The 16,838-nt window shown below is 46.3% G+C and overlaps 1 long non-coding RNA gene across 1 annotated transcript in view; it reads right to left on the bottom strand.

Annotated features, from left to right (window-relative positions):
• The window catches only part of LOC138102836 (uncharacterized), an 83,805-nt gene extending 67,492 nt beyond the window's left edge, over positions 1–16,313 (bottom strand). The window contains exon 1 of the long non-coding RNA XR_011147575.1: positions 16,164–16,313. This is a non-coding gene — a long non-coding RNA (uncharacterized lncRNA). The remainder of the gene's footprint in view (positions 1–16,163) is intronic.
• Between the last annotated feature and the right edge of the window lie 525 nt (positions 16,314–16,838).

Raw genomic sequence — 16,838 nt, 5'->3', positions numbered from 1 at the left:
GCACTATTAGATGGTTCGATATTTCCTTTTTTTCAATTGCTCCTCCACGAGTGCGGTGAGCACCTTTAACTTGTCTTTTTTCAAAGGCCACTGATCCATCCAGATATGTTTGTCAGAGATCCAATTTAATTTCCGATAGGGGCGCTCCACAGTGACCTTTATTTAAAATTCTGGGGTTGAGATGGAATTTAGAGTCAAGCCCCTCACTGGGACATGAGATCCCTGCCCCACAATGTAGATCCAGAGTCAATTACAAAAGGACGGACTGATGCTATCTGCCCCTCCGGGCCCTCAATTTGGACAACTGCCTTGCTTCTCTGGGCAGATATAGATGGCCCCACACCTTTCATGATACCTTCTGGCAGCTGCAGCTCCCAGTGTGACGGCCAATTGAGGGAAGAAATGACTGTCACGTCTGCTCCCATGTCCATCATTCCTGCCAGGCTGATGTCTGAGCCTTGGCAAGACAGTTTGCAGTTAAGCATGGGTTTGTTGTTCCCAACTACCTCAGCCCAGAAGACAGAGGGGTTGTAGTCCTGTGGCGGACTACTGGGCATGAGACTAGCCTGGGCAACAACTTGGTTAGCAGCTAGAAAATAGGGAGGATTAACACACTGGATGTTGACAGTAAAGAACCCTTGTGGCCCCACTTGAACAATTTCTGGGGTAACACAAATGTCAGCTGGTGAATGTTCAACATCTTTTAACACAAACAATATACAGTCTCTCAGATTCTCGCAACTCACGACGATTCTCTGGGGTGACACCGAGTCCATTTGAGTTGCAGTGGTCGTGGTAACCATTTTTCTGGTGGCAGTTTCATGATTCATTCCCCTGCATGGCCCTGCCAATCCACCCGGTCTGGTCAGTTTTTTGGCTGCATCCCATCGGCGGCAGGCGATGGCATTTGCCCTGGGGAGACAGCTCGGAAACCCTGATTAATTGGAGCTGGAGCTCTGCAGTTTCAGGCCAAGTGCCCTGGTTTGCCACACCTGTGACATACCCGATTAGCATTTCTATCACCCTGAGATGCTGTTGCATCAGCAGCGGCTGCCGTTCCTATTAAATTTCCCCCCGTTTTTAAAATTTGGCTGATTAATAAGCACAAATCATTTGACTTAGGGTCGGTGGAGGTTCGAATGGAAGACCCAAAATCACTCTTTTACAAGCATCATTGGCATTAGTCTTTGCAATTTGTGTTATAATATGCTCTCTTGTTTTTTGATCTTCCACTTGTCTTTCCATTACAAGCCTCAGTTCATCCATAAAATCAATAAATGGCTCATTTTGCAGTTGCCAAATCTCTGTGTAATTCAATTGAGGTGCTAATTTAGGGGGCATCATTAAAAACCCTTGCTCTGCCGCTTACTTCACAGCATTCAGGACCAGCTCTGGTGTATTTTGAGCCTGGTTCCGGGGCTTGGCTAATGACCCCTCACCAGTGAGGTGATCCATAGAAACCCCCGCATTGTTTGGATCCTGCAGTAAAATCGGGAGGACCTCTCTCAGTTGCTTTCTCCAGCCTTCTTCCCACATTTGAAACTCGGATGGGGAAAGCAAGCAGGAGAAAATGCTTTTGAGGTCATGTGGCACAATCACTGTACTGGTGAGAGTTATCTGCAGAAGGTTCTTAAAGTACTGACTCTCCCTCCCAAATTCTTTCTGGGCTTTGTAAAGCTCTTTCAGCCCTGCAGGATCAAAAGGTTTCCATATGGGATTATTGCCAGTTCGATCATATGTTACAGGAGGAGCAAAGGGATAGGAGGGGGCTGAGGGGACTCTCAGACCCGATTTCAAGATGGCGTCAGTTCTGGTTTCTACCCCATGGGAATCGGAAGCAGGGGGCGTGGAAACCAGGAAGTCCTCCACAGGGGGCAGGGTTGGAGGACCAGGAGGAGTGGTCACAGGATGGGCGGGGATTCCTGACACAGGGGGCGGTACACAACGATGTAATTTCTGGGGGCGGGGATAGGGAAGGGTTGGAGGCAGGAGGGCGAAAGGGACTGTGGGAAGAAGAAGGGGGAGAGGGGTGGACTGTGCCACGCAGTCTGTGCCATTATGCAAACACATGGCGTGGGGGGGGGACAATGGCAAACGGCATTTAGAACAGTTTTCTGGGCTTAGAACTGAGGATGAGGGCGAGGGATACGGGGTTTGGGAAGAGGTTGAGGCAGCCTGGCCAAGGCCTACCCTGACAGGGTGGCTGAAAAGACCGAGAGGGGTCAGAGAGAAGGTAGCAACTCTGTGCCTCTGGGCATATTACTCCATTCGGTTTTTCCAATGAAGGGGAAGTGGGATGAGGAGCAGGAGGGGAGGAAGGAGGGATACGGGAATAATTACGGGGGGATTTGTGCTTTTCTTTTCTTTCTGATCCATTTTATGCAAGTCCCAAAGGACTAGAACTAGAGGAAAGATTTTTTTCTCAAGAGGAGTCCCCTTTTCTCTTTAAATCAGTAATCTTATCCCCCACAGCCTGCCAGAAGGCAGGAGATTTTAAATTTGTGGGAGACACTTGAGGAAGGTAAAAGAAAAGCCAGCGAACAAACTGTTTTAACAGACCATTTGAAAATTTAAACCCATTAACTTCAAGGAATTTCGCAACTTTGAGAAAAACCTCTCTTTGGGGCTGAGACAGTTTTGATCCCATCTCTCTCTCAGCCCTTCTTCCACCTGCCACCCGCAAAACGAAAAAAGAAACAAAATATCAGGGACTGGGGATACTCACAAAAAGTTTCAGAAATCAGTTAAAAGGCGTCCGGTCCCAAACTAAAAAGCACAGGTGGGGTTCTTCTCTGAGGCACAGCTGCTCTCCAAAGTCAGTTCAGTGCAAAATCAGTGGGAGTTAGCAGCCTTCTCTCAGGGCACCGCTACTAAAACAGAGCGGACTGCACCGAGAGGTGTTGGCAAGTCCAAAGTCGCTTCTTCTCGCTGTCCACTGACAGCCACGACGTGGCAGGGATCCACTCGCATGAGCCCCACGCTTGGTGCACCAACCTAACGCAGTTCTTGTGCTCGAGGCATGAGCTCTGGCGAGCCCCCGGTCATAGAGAGTCCAGCTGCGTTACTTCTGTGCGTCGCAGAAGCGACTTCGGCATCAGGAAAGGTGCTGTTGGCTGAGCTAGCTTGCTGGCTTCTGTGCAGAGGGAACACGGCAGAAGCCGATGGTATCGGCTTGCGTTAGCTCGGAGACAAAGGAAGAGAGAGGCTGTTCTGGTCTGACTCCTAACAGGTTTATTGTTAGAAGTTTCGCAACCCGAACAAGCGCAGAAAGGATGGAATGCGATAGGATCCTCCCCCCGAGGCTTGTCCTCAGTTTTATAGGGAATTTGAAAACCACGGTGAAAGGGGAAAACAACCAATGACTTACAAGACAGGGGGAGGATACAATTTAACAAGAACCATTGGGGGAAACCGAGAGGCAGGAGTTATAACAAAGAACCAATGAACAACCGAGTAACCAAGAATTTTCCCGAACCAGGGGAGGCAGCTTCTACCTGCGCACCGCCCGGGGGGGTACGGCTTAGGCTTCTGAGCCGCCCCTTGACCCACCCTCTGCGTCTGCCTCTTCGGGAAACTCGATCCAGGGGATGGGCTGGGATTGATTGGCATCATGCTGCCCCAGCCCCACAGTGGGCTGGGTCACAGCAACATCGCACCTGCTGCAACGTGAATTCCCCCCACGGGCAAACAGTCCTCCCAAAACTGCTGTGACTTGGGTCTCTTTCCACAGGGTACAGTCCTTCAAGGACAGGCTGCTCCAGCCTGGAAGCAAGGCCCCTCTCTCTCCACCGGGTCTTCCACTGGACCACAGCCTCCTCCAGGCATCCACCTACTCCAGCATGGGCACCTCCCCCATGGGCTGCGGGTGGATCTCTGCGTCCCCTGTGGATCACCATGGCCTGCAGGGGGACAACCTGATTCACCATGGTCATCACCATGGCCTGCAGAGGAATCTTGGCTGCAGCGCCTGGAGCACCTCTTCCCCCTCCTTCTTCACTGACCTTGGTGTCACCATGTTCTTTTCCTTCACATGTTCTCACCTCCTCCTCTTCTCTGAGTAGAAGAAAACTGTGTGCCCTTTTTTTTGATTTTCTTCTTAAATATGTTTTCACAGAGGTGTTACCAACCTTTCTCTCATTGGCCCAGTTTTGGCCAGCAGCATGTCCATCTTTCAGAGCCATCAGGGATTGGCTCTGCTGGACATGGTGGAAGCTTCCAGCAGCTTCTCACAGAAGCCACCTCTGTGGCCCCCCGCTACCTGAGACCAGGCCATGCAAAACCAATACACTCCCCCATGTTGGTACCAGCATGAAAAAACTCTTGATAAGGACTGTGAAAAACGAGGTTCACTCTCCTGTGAGAATTTAAAGGGTTTAATATAAAGACAATAAGAGACACATAAAATAAAGCAAAGAGGTAACGGCCGGGTGCCTTGGCGCTCTGCCAAGAGTACACCTGATGCTCCAGGTTAGTCCTTTTTATACCATTTTTACCGTCTGTTCTCTATGCATAGTCAAACTTTTCCAGGAGCTGTTCTGCATGGCCACTCCTTGGTTCTGCCTTTTTAGAGCATGCGTAGTCTTCAGCCTTGTGGTTTTATTTCTTTTGATTCTTGGGGTTGGGCCCGCTAGGCAAGAGTCGATGGTAGGGTGGATCTCTTAATTCTCCAGACAGTCAGGGCTGATTGCAGCTTTGGCCTCTTTGGCCTCCCGGGCAGAGTGGTGATAACGACTCCTGGGCTCTCCTGCCCGCCCCCCCCCCCCCTTCTCCGGGCAGAATAGACTTTGGGCCCTTTTGTTCTCTGAACAGTGTTGATTAGCAGCTTCTCGGGCCTCATCTTCTGTTTGCTTGGAGGTTATCTTACTTGCTCACACTTGCTAACATCCTTGCTAAAAAGAAAGAAAACTACATCCACACAGCAAAAAGCATTTCTAACATTATATAATATCTACCTTAATACTTGCGAGAAGCCAATATTACAATATAGGTTTATACAATCAACCCCCTTTTTCTATTTTATAAATCATTTGGCTTGAGCAGTAATTCTTTTCTTCTTGGCTTCTAATGTCCGTTCTTTTCACAGATCAATTTGGCTTCTTTGAGAGGGTCTTTTATATCACTTTGTCTTTTTAATACCATAATTTTTTGTGCTGTTCCAGACATAGCCAACTTTGGGTCTGTAGGCATTGCCACAACTTGCATGCCTTGAAATACGCTGGTGATTAGCCAAATAAAACAGGGGATCAAGCAAGGGAGAAATATTAGACCAGCTGTAGCACATAAGAGGAAGAAACCTAGCTTCTTCCACCATTCTTTTCCTAATATGCCATCCCACCAGTTAGCAGTCATTATTGATTCCCATTTTTGGACCGGTACATGGGCTATTTTTCTAATATTGTTGGCGATATCTAGAACGGCATCCCCATTGTCATTGATTTTTAAACAACAATCCGATGTATTAAACTTCCCGCATACACCCCCTTCTTCAGCCAGTAAATAGTCTAAAGCCAGCCTATTTTGATATATTGCAGCTCTGGTTTGGCGCTGCTGGCTGACTATTAATTCCACAGCCCCGGCTGTTTCATTGGTTATGATTTCTACAAGAGCTTGGAGTCTGATGATACGATTCAGCAAGTAAATTGGGGTTTGGTATCCCCAACTTCCATCTTGTGCTGAGGTAGCTGGCCCATATGTTTCTAATATTCGTTCAGGGGGCCATTCCTCATCTTTCCATTATTGGAATCCTCCAATCAAATCTCTTTTATTTCTTTTGAAGTCTTCATAGACAGGTATTCCTAATTGATCTCCCTCTGGTTCTGGTAAAAGGAAAAACCCTGGTTGAATGATTCCTAGTGTACAACTCCCTTTCCAATGTGAAGGGAGTCTCGGGTATGCCCTTTTCCCACATATCCAAAATAAGCCATCTGGTGCTTTCCAATAATCACCTTCTTGTTGATTTATATTCTCCGAAAATTTGGATATTTCTGGGATTCCAAAATAAGGATTTTTCCCTGTGTCATTACACTGAAAGAGTCCAATTTCATTATCATATACACAGTCCTTTCTTTTTTTCTGAGCCCAATACCAAGTTGGTTTTTCTGGGACCCACCACGTTGAAGTTTTGTTACTTACTTTATACTTTTTACAGGGAGTGTTTCCTACTTCATTAAGAAAGTTTATCCCAGTTCGCCAGAGGCATTCTTCCCCTATCACTGTTGAACTTAAAATCCACCCTTCAGGTCGGTTCCCCCCCCCTTATATTTGTCCGGTTCCATTTAAGGAGTTCTACCGGGCCTATGCTGCTACCTTTCCATGGCCATTCTTCTGTCATTGAAGCTCCTCCACAGACCCAACAGTTGGTTATGTTAAGTTCTTTGCTTATCCTCTCCCCCAATTCCACAAACAGGTTTTTTCCCAACCTTGGGGGTTTTTCCTCTTTTAACTGTTGCTTAAGCTTTGCATACAGGTCCTGACGTGAGGTGAATATAGGGCGAGGTGGCTGTGCTGGCTTTGTATTTTTACTTACCACTTGTTCTTTTACCAAATCTTGGACTGTTCCCCTGGTGGCAGCTGTGAAGCAAATCCATTTTTCTCCTTTTGGACAATTACTTCTTAGTCTGTTTCCACTTGTTCCTAAATTTTCTGTAATCCAATAATTTCCCCCTTTATGCATGCAAATACCTAATTTGGACGAGTCATAACATTGACTGTTGATATGGGTATGAGTAATAAGAAAGAAACCCCGGTGTCTTTCCATGTAAAGCTTTCAATAGCATTTGTAACATGGTCTTGCCGGTGTCCTGAAAGGGACCAGGATAAGTGACAAAAGAAGGAATAACAGAGGTCTGGCATGGCCTATACTCCCACCTCCCTTGCCTATGAGGTTGCAACCCATAGCAGGTGTATTGGATCTTCTTGGTGGCGAGTACAGTGGCCAACCCAGTCTTGCCTTCTATTTCCTTGTCACTTCCTTTGTAGCTTTTAGGCAAATTTCTTCTGGCACCTTTTTTTTTTTTTAACTGTAGTATCTTATTGTATCCCAGGTATTTCCCATTCAACAGGCACTAGTAATTCTCATCTGCAGAGCAAAGTTATTACTTTTGTTGCTTGTGATTCTGTCTGGATAGAGGGTCGATTTTGTGCTTGACACTCCTTACAACTAGGGCGTCGATGGTGTGAAATGCCGATTCTCCCACAGATTAAATACTTATATTTGACCTGGCTGGCATGCCCCATGTTAGAATGATTCAAACAGGGTATATGATGTGGCACTGTTGGAAGTTGTGATTCTCCCCCCTTCTTAATACAAGTCACAGGCTAGAATCAGAACATGAGAGTTCCCTGTTTGATACAGTCCCAACCCTTCCCGTTTGAAGTGGAAATATTCTTCCCCAAGGTGTCCCAGAATTTGTCCAGGGGGCACTTGAAACCACTGATATAAATTTGGCTTTTACTTCTCAGTTCGGTGTGATTCTTTGCATATCCCTTGGATTATTTAGATTGTTCCAGTTCATTGCCACCTGGCCTCTGTTTAAGAATCAATTTGGTATCACCTGGTTTGGATATTACAGTCCATTCTTCAGGTTCTTTTACAGGTCCTTTGATTCTGCTGGCATGGATCCACCCTCGTTCCTGGGTCCGGATTGCGGCCTCAGTCGTCAGCAGTACCTGAAAAGGACCCTCCCATTGTGGAGTCAAAGATTGTTCTTTCCATGTTTTTACTAGTACCCATTCCCCTGGATGGATATTATGAATTTTGAACTCCAAAGTTGTGGTTTGAGGGATCATTCCTTTCAGCCACAAATTTTCAAGTGTTCTGGCAATTGGGGTGACATATGTTCTGACACTTACTTTTCTTACTTCATAAGTGGCTGTTTCATGTTGAGTGGTAAGGAAGGGTAATCCGAACATCATCTCATAAGGTGATACTCCCAGGTCTGACCTGGGCTATATTCGGACTCTCAGCAGAGCCAAAGGTAAGCACTTTACCCACGACATTTGAGTTTCAATCATTAATTTTGTCAAAGTTCTTTTTAAAGTCTGGTTCATTCTTTCTACTTGGCCTGAACTTTGTGGGTGCCAGGGGGTATGTACTTCCCATTTTATTCCCAAGGCTTGAGTTTTTTGTTGTAAGACTTTGGATGTAAAATGTGTTCCTCTATCTGAGTTTATTTTATTAACCATTCCATATCTGGGAATAATTTGTTCCAGAAGGGTTTTGCATACTACGTTAGCTGCAGCTCTAGTGGCAGGAACTGCTTCTACCCAATGAGTTTGATGATCTACTATTACTAATAGGAACTTCCATCTCTGTACTTGAAGAAGTTCAGTGAAATCTACTTGGATACTTTGGAATGGTCGCAGAGCTAACTCATGGCCTCCTAATGTTGTTTTTCTCATTATTTTCCTATTCACTCTTTGGCAAGTCATACAGTTCCCAGTTATTTGTTTTGCTTCCCCAAAGATTCCAATACAACCATATTTTCTTAAAAAATGATCGCACAAAGCTTGAGTACCCCAATGAGTTTTTTGATGCATATCTTCTAATATTCTCCTAGCGAGTGGCTTATTAAGTAACTGTCTCCCATCAGGGAGTTGCCATTTTCCAGATTGATCTTGTTCTCCCCCTATCTTAGTGTCATAGGTTAGCAAGCATAGTCCCGGAAGGGATGTCTGTCTCGGTTTGAAAGACAGGTGTCTGCTAAGGAAGGCAGAAGCCTCCCTTGGAGTGGCAGATGTAACCCCTTTCCCTCTGAGTTATGATTTTGGAATCAAGGGTCTTTAGGCAAAGATGTGGGAAATAGGAATAACAGTTCTTTACTATAGATAGATAGATAGATAGATAGATAGATAGATAGATAGGTAGATATATAACCAGTCGAACAAAACAACAACAACTATGACAGTAACAGCAAACACAAACCCAGTCCCAGCCCTCTCGGCTGTCAGGCTATTTCCCCTCGGGTGCAGTTCCGCTCGCAGCCGACAGGGATCGCTGGCGGCTCCCGGTGAGCAGGGCAGGTGCGATGGTTCTCCCGCGGCTGCAGGGGGCGCTCCGGAGCGAGCTCGGGGAGCACGCGGCTGCTTTGGTGCCCTGGGATCCCGGGGAAGGATGGAACAACGGAGCTCCACAAACCGGTGGGCAGCTGGTCCCGGGTTCCCGGAAACAGCAGGCTGGACTGGTAGGCTGGAGCGGCAGGCACAAACACAAATCCCGGGTGGCAGACGAGATGTATCCAAAAGGGGAACCCCCCGGGGCTCCAGGCAGGCAGGGTAAGCACGGCTACAATGCAGCGAAGGCTCGAAGCAGCAGCGGGGCAGGGCGGCCGCAGCCCAGGCTCCAGCAGGGCAGGGAAAGCAGCTTTGGGATCCCCGGTGTTGTTTCCAGCAGAAAGGAAAGACGCCGAAAACGGGAACCAGCAGCTCCTTTCTCTGCACCTTCTCCCTCTAGACGCTGAGAACGAACTGAACTGCCCGCCAGGTGAGAACAAAAGCCTGGACGGGCCCTTTTGTCTTTCTTAAGTATGGCTATCTCCTCTCAAGTATGGCCATTTATCTCCTAGCAACATGCTATGGGAAAAAATTCCTTTAACAGAAAAAAACTAGGACTAAACTAAAACCCCAACAATGTCCTTGCTAAGGGGTGCTTACAGTTTCCTCTGGGACCTTATAGAACCTATCAGCTGGCCAGTTTGAATATGGACAATTCTTTAAGCTACCTAAAGTTGTGACCGCCTCTGTGATACACACTTAAGAATAGACAAACTCCCCCCGCCAAGCTCTCTCTTGTTTCTGGTGCTGGGACAGGTGCCTGCGGGCCCCGTGTGGGGGCCAGCAGGCCCGGCCAGGCCCTGCTTGGGCCAGGCCGGGCCGGGCCACGACCATCCTGGAGTCGGTGGATCTGTTCCAGCCGCGGAACCCCCCCCACTGCCTTGCTGTGGGCAGCCAGAGCAGCTCGGCTCTCCCCCCTCTCCACTGCGATAAGAAACATTCAACATTCCAGCTGCAAAGCTGCAAGGCCGAGGTGAGATTTACCCTTTTATTGCTGTGAAGAGCTGAAAACCTGAGGGAAGAGAGAGAGGAGATGCTTAAAGCTGAAATTCTGTTGTGAAGCTATGATATATCAGAGTATCCCGTTGTAATTTCATGAAGATATGGGGGGTGGAGTGTTCAACTTGTAAGCAAAAGCACCTGCACTGAGATAGGCAGATGCTGATGCAGCTGTAATTTCATGAGTAGTTTGGACAGGGAGAGATGGACCAGATGAGGACTTTTGCTCCAAACGGGAAAGAAGAAAAACCTCAGTTCCTAGAGATGCTCCCAGAGATAGTCCTAACAATGAAGATGAGGAAAACCCTTTGCTCCCAGGGAAGTAGAAAGGCCTCTGTTTTTTGTTTCTGAACGGCTCAACTTTAAAATTGTACCCCAAAAAACTTCAAGAGCGGACCCTTGAAAGCAGTTGCGGGAAAAGCTGCAAGTCGGGGGAAGGGACTCACATGCAGGCAATGAGACTCCTCTTCCTAAATGGACTGAACAATATTTGGAAGTGGGCGGCTGTCTCGTTGTGATACTGTTTTCATAGCACGAGCAAGAAGAGACTTCTCTTTCTAAATGGACTGAACAAGGTTATTATGGAAGTGGTAAACAGACTGAACATCTTAAGGGTTGTCTTTTTACATTGTCAGTGGGAGAAGGGAGGAAGGTGGGGGGAGGAGGAGAGTTCTGAAGGTGGTATAATTTTTTTTCCTTCTTTTAGGTCTGTTAATAAACTTCTTTATATTCTTTCAAGTTTGGTGCCTGCTTTGCATTTCTCCTAATTCTTATCTCACAGAAGATAAACAGCAATGAGTATTTAGGACCAAACCCCTACACTAAATTGGTGTTTCTGCGCGGTTACAAACCCAACCTGCTATACTTAGATAATTCCTTTTCTTCTTCTTTACTAAATTTGGGGATTTCCAATTCTCCCCTTTCTGGGGTCAAGATTAACATAATTCGTTTAGTCCCATTTTCTGCTGCATCTTTGGCTTCCTGATCTGCCAGATTATTCCCTCTTATTTCTGGGGTCATCCCTTTTTGGTGTCCTTTGATATGCACTACGGCTCTTTCTTCAGGCAGTTTTAATGCCTCCAAAACTTCTGAAATCAGGCCTTCATGTGCCAGTTCCTTCCCCTTTGAATTTAGTAAACTCCTTTCTTCCCAGATCTTTCCAAAGGTATGTATTACCCCAAAGGCATACTTTGAATCAGTATAGATGGTCCCCTTTTTGTGTGCTAAATGCTCCAGTGCTCTCTTTAGAGCGTATAATTCACAAGATTGCGCCGACCAATTTGAAGGTAGTTTTCCTTTTTTGATGGTCTGCATATTTATCCCATCGACTAAGGCATATCCTGACATTCTTTTTCCTTGCAAGCATCTGGATGAACCATCCACATATATTCTTTCCCCTTCTAAGAGGGCTTGTTCTGCTAGATCTTCCTGAACTTTTGTTTGGTATTGAATAATTTCCAAGCAATCATGTGCCAGGTCATCTTTTGGTTCCCCATACAGGAATTGGGCCGGATTGAGGCTTTTGCTCGTTTCTATAGTTAGATCATTTCTGTCAATCAGAATTGCTTCATATTTTAATACCCTGGAGTCTGTTAACCATTTTTCAGCTTTTTGATTTAGCACATTTTGGACCGCATGGGGTGTGTATACAATCAGTTTACTTCCAAAGGTGAGCTTACGGCTCTCCTCCACTAAAATAGCGGTAGCTGCTATGGCTTGAATGCATACTGGCCAGCCACAGCTTACTGGGTCCAATAATTTAGATAAGTAAGCTATTGGTCTTCTCACCCCTCCCCATTCCTGGACTAATACACCATGAGCTACTCCATTTTCTGCATTCACATATAAATGAAAGGGCTTTTCTAGTGAGGGTAAGCTTAGGGCTGGTACCGAGGCTAGTTTCAACTTCAGTTTTTCTAATTTATCATCATTATTTTTGGTCCATTGTATATTGTCTCCTCTTGTTAATTTTTCATATAAAAATTTTACTGCTTGTGTATATCCTTCAATCCATAGTCTGCAATATCCCAGCAGCCCCAGCAGTCGCCTAACCTCCTTCTTTGAAGAGGGAGGAGGGAGGGATAAAATCCCTGTAACTCTTTCAGGACTTAGTTTTCGGCTACCTTTGCTTATCAGGTGGCCGAGATATTTTACTTCTGATTCCACAAACTGTAATTTCCCTTTTGATGCCCTTAGTCCCTTTTCCCCAAGAAAATTTAGAAGCTTTATAGTAACTTTTTAACTTCAATTTCAACTTCTCCTGATATTAGAAGATCATCTACATATTGGATAATTTGTATTCCTGGGGGAGTGGGGAAGGTTTGTAATATTTCTCCCAAGGCTTGCCCAAATAAATTTGGGGCCTCACAATAGCCCTGTGGCAGTTTAGTCCACCTCAATTGGTTCTTTTTCCCCGTGTTTGGATCTTCCCATTCAAAGGCAAAAATATTCCAGCTTTCCTCTGCCAGTGGGCAGGCCCAAAAGGCACCTTTAAGATCCACCACACTAAACCACTGATGTTGAGGTGGAATTTTGCTTAAAAGAGTGTAGGAATTAGGAACCATAGGGTAGCAGGCCCGTGTTCTTTTGTTTACTTCTCTTAAATCTTGCACTAATCTATAATTTCCATCAGATTTCTTTACTGGGAGAATAGGGGTATTATGAGGGGATTTACAAGGTTCTAGTGCCCCATCCTTTATTAATTCTTCTATTACTGGTTTTAAGCCTTTTCTCCCTTCTAAAGATATAGGGTACTGACGTACACGAATGGGACATACTTCTTTTTCAATTGTGACCCTTATGGGGTCAATATCTAGTCCCCCCCTATTCCCTTCCCCAGCCCAAACCTCTCTGTTAATTTTTCCCTCATCTTCTTGGCTGAGTTTTAACACTTTGGCCGTCATTTTCCCTTCTTCTGGTATGACTCCAATCCCCAGTTGGATTTGTAAATCCCTTCCCAATAAATTGCTGCCAGCCCCAGGAACTAACAAAACATCCCCTATCCCTATTTTTGTTTCCCCTTCAATGACCACATCTTTAATGACAGGGACCTTAAATCCTTCCCCCTTTGCTCCCGTTGCTTTTATCATATCATTACTTACATCACACCCTTTTGGAATATTCATCACACAAGTCCTTTCTGCCCCAGTGTCAACTATAAATTCTAATACTTCCTCTTGGGGGCCTACTTTTAAAGTTATCAAAGGCTCCATATGGTATTTATCCCCCCAAAAATAGAGCCCATGACTTCCCTATTTTTCTTCTGTGTGTGTCTCTTGAAATATTTTCAGATCCCTCCTCAGGTGGGGGCATTCTCTTTTGTAATGCCCCTCTTCCTTGCAATAGAAACAGGCATCGCTGGGTTGTTCTTGGAATCTTGACCGTGCTGAAGTTTTACTTTTCTCCCTTCCCCCATTTCTGAACCCTGTTTAGGAGTGGTATCTGAGGGCTTTTGATTTAGATTTTTTTGGAAGGAACTCTCTCGCATAGTGGCTATCATGATCTTTGCTTCCACTTCGGCTTTTTCTTCATCCCTCCGGACATATATATCTTCTGAGCTTCCCTTACTAGGTCTTGTAATGGTTTCTCATACCAGTCTTCTATTTTTTCCAATTTTTTCCTAATATCTGGCCAGGCATGAGTGACAAAGTTAACTCTTAGCAGGGCTTGCCCTGCTAGGGACTCCGGGTCTATCCCAGAGTATTGTTTCATATTCTTTCGGAGCCTCTCCAGCCACTCAGTCGGGGTTTCCTCCTTCCCTTGCTGCCCCTCAAAGGCTTTTCTGACATTTTGTCCTCTGGGTGCCCCCTCTTTTATTCCCTTGATTATCAAATTACGATAATCATTCATATGTTCCCTCCCAGCTTCATCATTTTGGTTCCAGTTAGGAGGTGTAATGGGCATTTTCTGATCCCCGGGTGGGCCTTGTTGATTTTCTCTTTCTCAAATTTTTATTCCAGCAATTCTAATAATTTCTCTTTCCTCTTGGGAGAATATTATTTTCATTATTGATTGCATTTCTTCCCAAGTGAAAATGTTGGGACCTAGGAACAGGTCCAACTGTTCAGCTGTACCTATGGGGTCTTTTAATAATCCTTTAATTTCCTTTTTGAAATTCCTAACCTCTGTAGAGGTTAGAGAGGCATTCACAAAGCCGGTTCCCCCTCCTCCCATAGGCACTTCTCTTAATGGTAATAAATTAATTTCCCGGCTTCCCTCTGTTTGTTTAGCAATGGAGGGATTGTTGGGTTGCCTCTGAGCCTTAATGGCACATCTTGTATTCTGGTATGGTGCTTCTTCGTTAAGAAGAGGGTTTATTTGGGAAGAAAGCACCGAACTCCCCTGGGGAGGAGAGGCAGATTCAGAGTCTGGCACTGAAGCTAAGTTTTCTGGAGTGCAGAGGGTGGGGGTGTGGTCTGGCAGTGAAGCCAAATATTCCGGAGCGCAGGAGGCGGGGTCCGGCGCTGAAGCCGGGTTTCTCAAGGCAAGAGAGGTCGGGGGCTGAAGCCGGGACGTGCGACGTTTCCCTTGATTCAACCTTGAGGGTGCTGGGATTCCCGAGAGATATGGGAAGGGTGTCAGGGTCTCCTCCCCCTGCCATGTAGCCCTGATGGGAGGCACGGGGTTTCCCTGCCCCTGGTCAGCCTCGTTCCCCATTGGTTGGTTTGTGTTCCCCTGCGCACGCAAAAGGACCTCGGGTCCTGACTGTAGCAGTTCCTTGGCAGAGCCCGGCCATGCGGCTGGAGAAATAAACATCTCTGAAACATCTAGCAAGAATCTGTCCATATATATTTCTTTTCCACGGGACTCCTGGTTTGATATAGGCGTTACAGTATCCCCACTGTAACAGAAGGGTGGGATCCCCAGCATGGGCCGGGGCAGGGCTCCCCCCCAGCTCCATTGGGGCGGGAGGGCTGCCAGGGGACAGGCCCCCAGTGCGGGCAGAGGGATGGCTGGCGGAGGAAACCCCGGAGCTGGGGGGAGGGCAGCCTCTGGCACTGGTGGCGGAGGCAATACCTCTAAGGGGTCCCACCCTTTTTTCTCTTCTGTTTGCTTCTCCTCTGGGGTTTCTGATATTTTAAAGACTTTGGTTCCCAGAGGTTCTGTAATTCCTGTCCAGCAAGAAGCATATTCTCCCTCCTCAGGGTTAGATGGCTCTTTTGAATTTACAAATACATTTAGAGCCTGGCAAATCCATGCCTCATCAGACCCATATTTTGGCCAGTACACATGATCAGATCTGATTTCCTTTTTACCCACTCTTTCATGCAGAATTGAATCATTTTTACTTTATCTTTTCCTTTTGTCGAAGGATCAGTTTCCCAGTTCGCGAGTTTGACCCCGAGGGGACTGTCTTGGGGTGTATCCTCTGGTACCCTTTTATAATTTGAACTTAATTTACTAGGTCGTTGTCCCATTTTTCCAGGGGTTCTCTATTCCAACTTACTCTTTTCAAAATATCAATTTATCCCCTCCCTTTGAAATACCAACTCCTTCCTTTAAAACCCCAACTTCACTGCTGTAAAATACTACCCACCCTTTCACAGCACAAAAACCAAAAAAATTTATTATAGCCCACCTTCCCCAAAAACAAAGTTAACTTCTAATTACACAGTTTTTCATTCACACATTCACTCTTTTTTTTTTTTAATATTTGTTCACTCACTCATTCTTACTCACAACAGAATAATAAGGTACCTTTTTCAAGTCACTTGTTAGTATCCACCCATGGGTATTATATTATCCTTAGGATCCTGGGTGTTCTTGGATTTCCCTCAACCCAGCACTGCTAGCATCCAACCCCAAATTCTCTTGGGGTACCTTTAGACCCTGGGTGTTCTTGGAGTTTTCCTCAACCCAGCATATGGGGGGGGGTAGCTCCCACTTTGCAACCCCTTCCCTGGGACCCCGTCCCAGTCACCCCGGGAGATTCTTTCACTCTTTTTATCTCTCGCTTCATCTCCTCGCTGGCTGCTGTTCTCGCAAACAAGACGGAACCGCAGCACTCAGACACTACGGCACTCGCTTCGCAGATCTGGGGGTAACCAGTCCGCTTTTCATTCACACACACTCATCTCTTGTAACCACCCCCTTTTTCTTTGGATAATACTTACCAGTCCTGTTTCTTTTCCAGTGTCTGTGGAGTTTTTGAGAGCGCTCTCTTTCATTTGCTTTATTTTTGTGTCTTTCTTGTCCTCCGGGTGTCGCCCTGCTGCCACCAAACTGCGCCAGAGGATGCTAAGCAGGGACCCTCCCAACGTGGGTGGGGGCGCCTCACCCTCGCTTTTTGAATCCTCTCACGATTTTCAGAGGCGAGGTGTAGATCCGGGATGAGCCCCCAGTTGTGAAAAACGCGGTTCACTCTCCTGTGAGAATTTAAAGGGTTTAATATAAAGACAATAAGAGACACATAAAATAAAGCAAAGAGGTAACGGCCGGGTGCCTTGGCGCTCTGCCAAGAGTACACCTGATGCTCCAGGTTAGTCCTTTTTATACCATTTTTACCGTCTGTTCTCTATGCATAGTCAAACTTTTCCAGGAGCTGTTCTGCATGGCCACTCCTTGTTTCCGCCTTTTTAGAGCATGCGTATTCTTCTCCCTTGGGGTTTTATTTCTTTTGATTCTTGGGGTTGGGCTTGCTAGGTGAGAGTCGATGGTAGGGTGGATCTCTTAATTCTCCAGACAGTCAGGGCTGATTGCAGCTTTGGCCTCTTTGGCCTCCCGGGCAGAGCAGTAATAGCGGCTCTGGGCTCTCCTGGCTTCCCCCGTTCTCTGGGCAGAGTAGCCTT

Source organism: Aphelocoma coerulescens (genome assembly GCF_041296385.1).
Source record: "Aphelocoma coerulescens isolate FSJ_1873_10779 chromosome W unlocalized genomic scaffold, UR_Acoe_1.0 ChrW_unloc_scaf_2, whole genome shotgun sequence".
NCBI classification, from domain to species: domain Eukaryota; kingdom Metazoa; phylum Chordata; class Aves; order Passeriformes; family Corvidae; genus Aphelocoma; species Aphelocoma coerulescens.
Note: the sequence above shows the minus strand (reverse complement) of the source record. Positions and strands in the feature narration are given on the sequence as shown.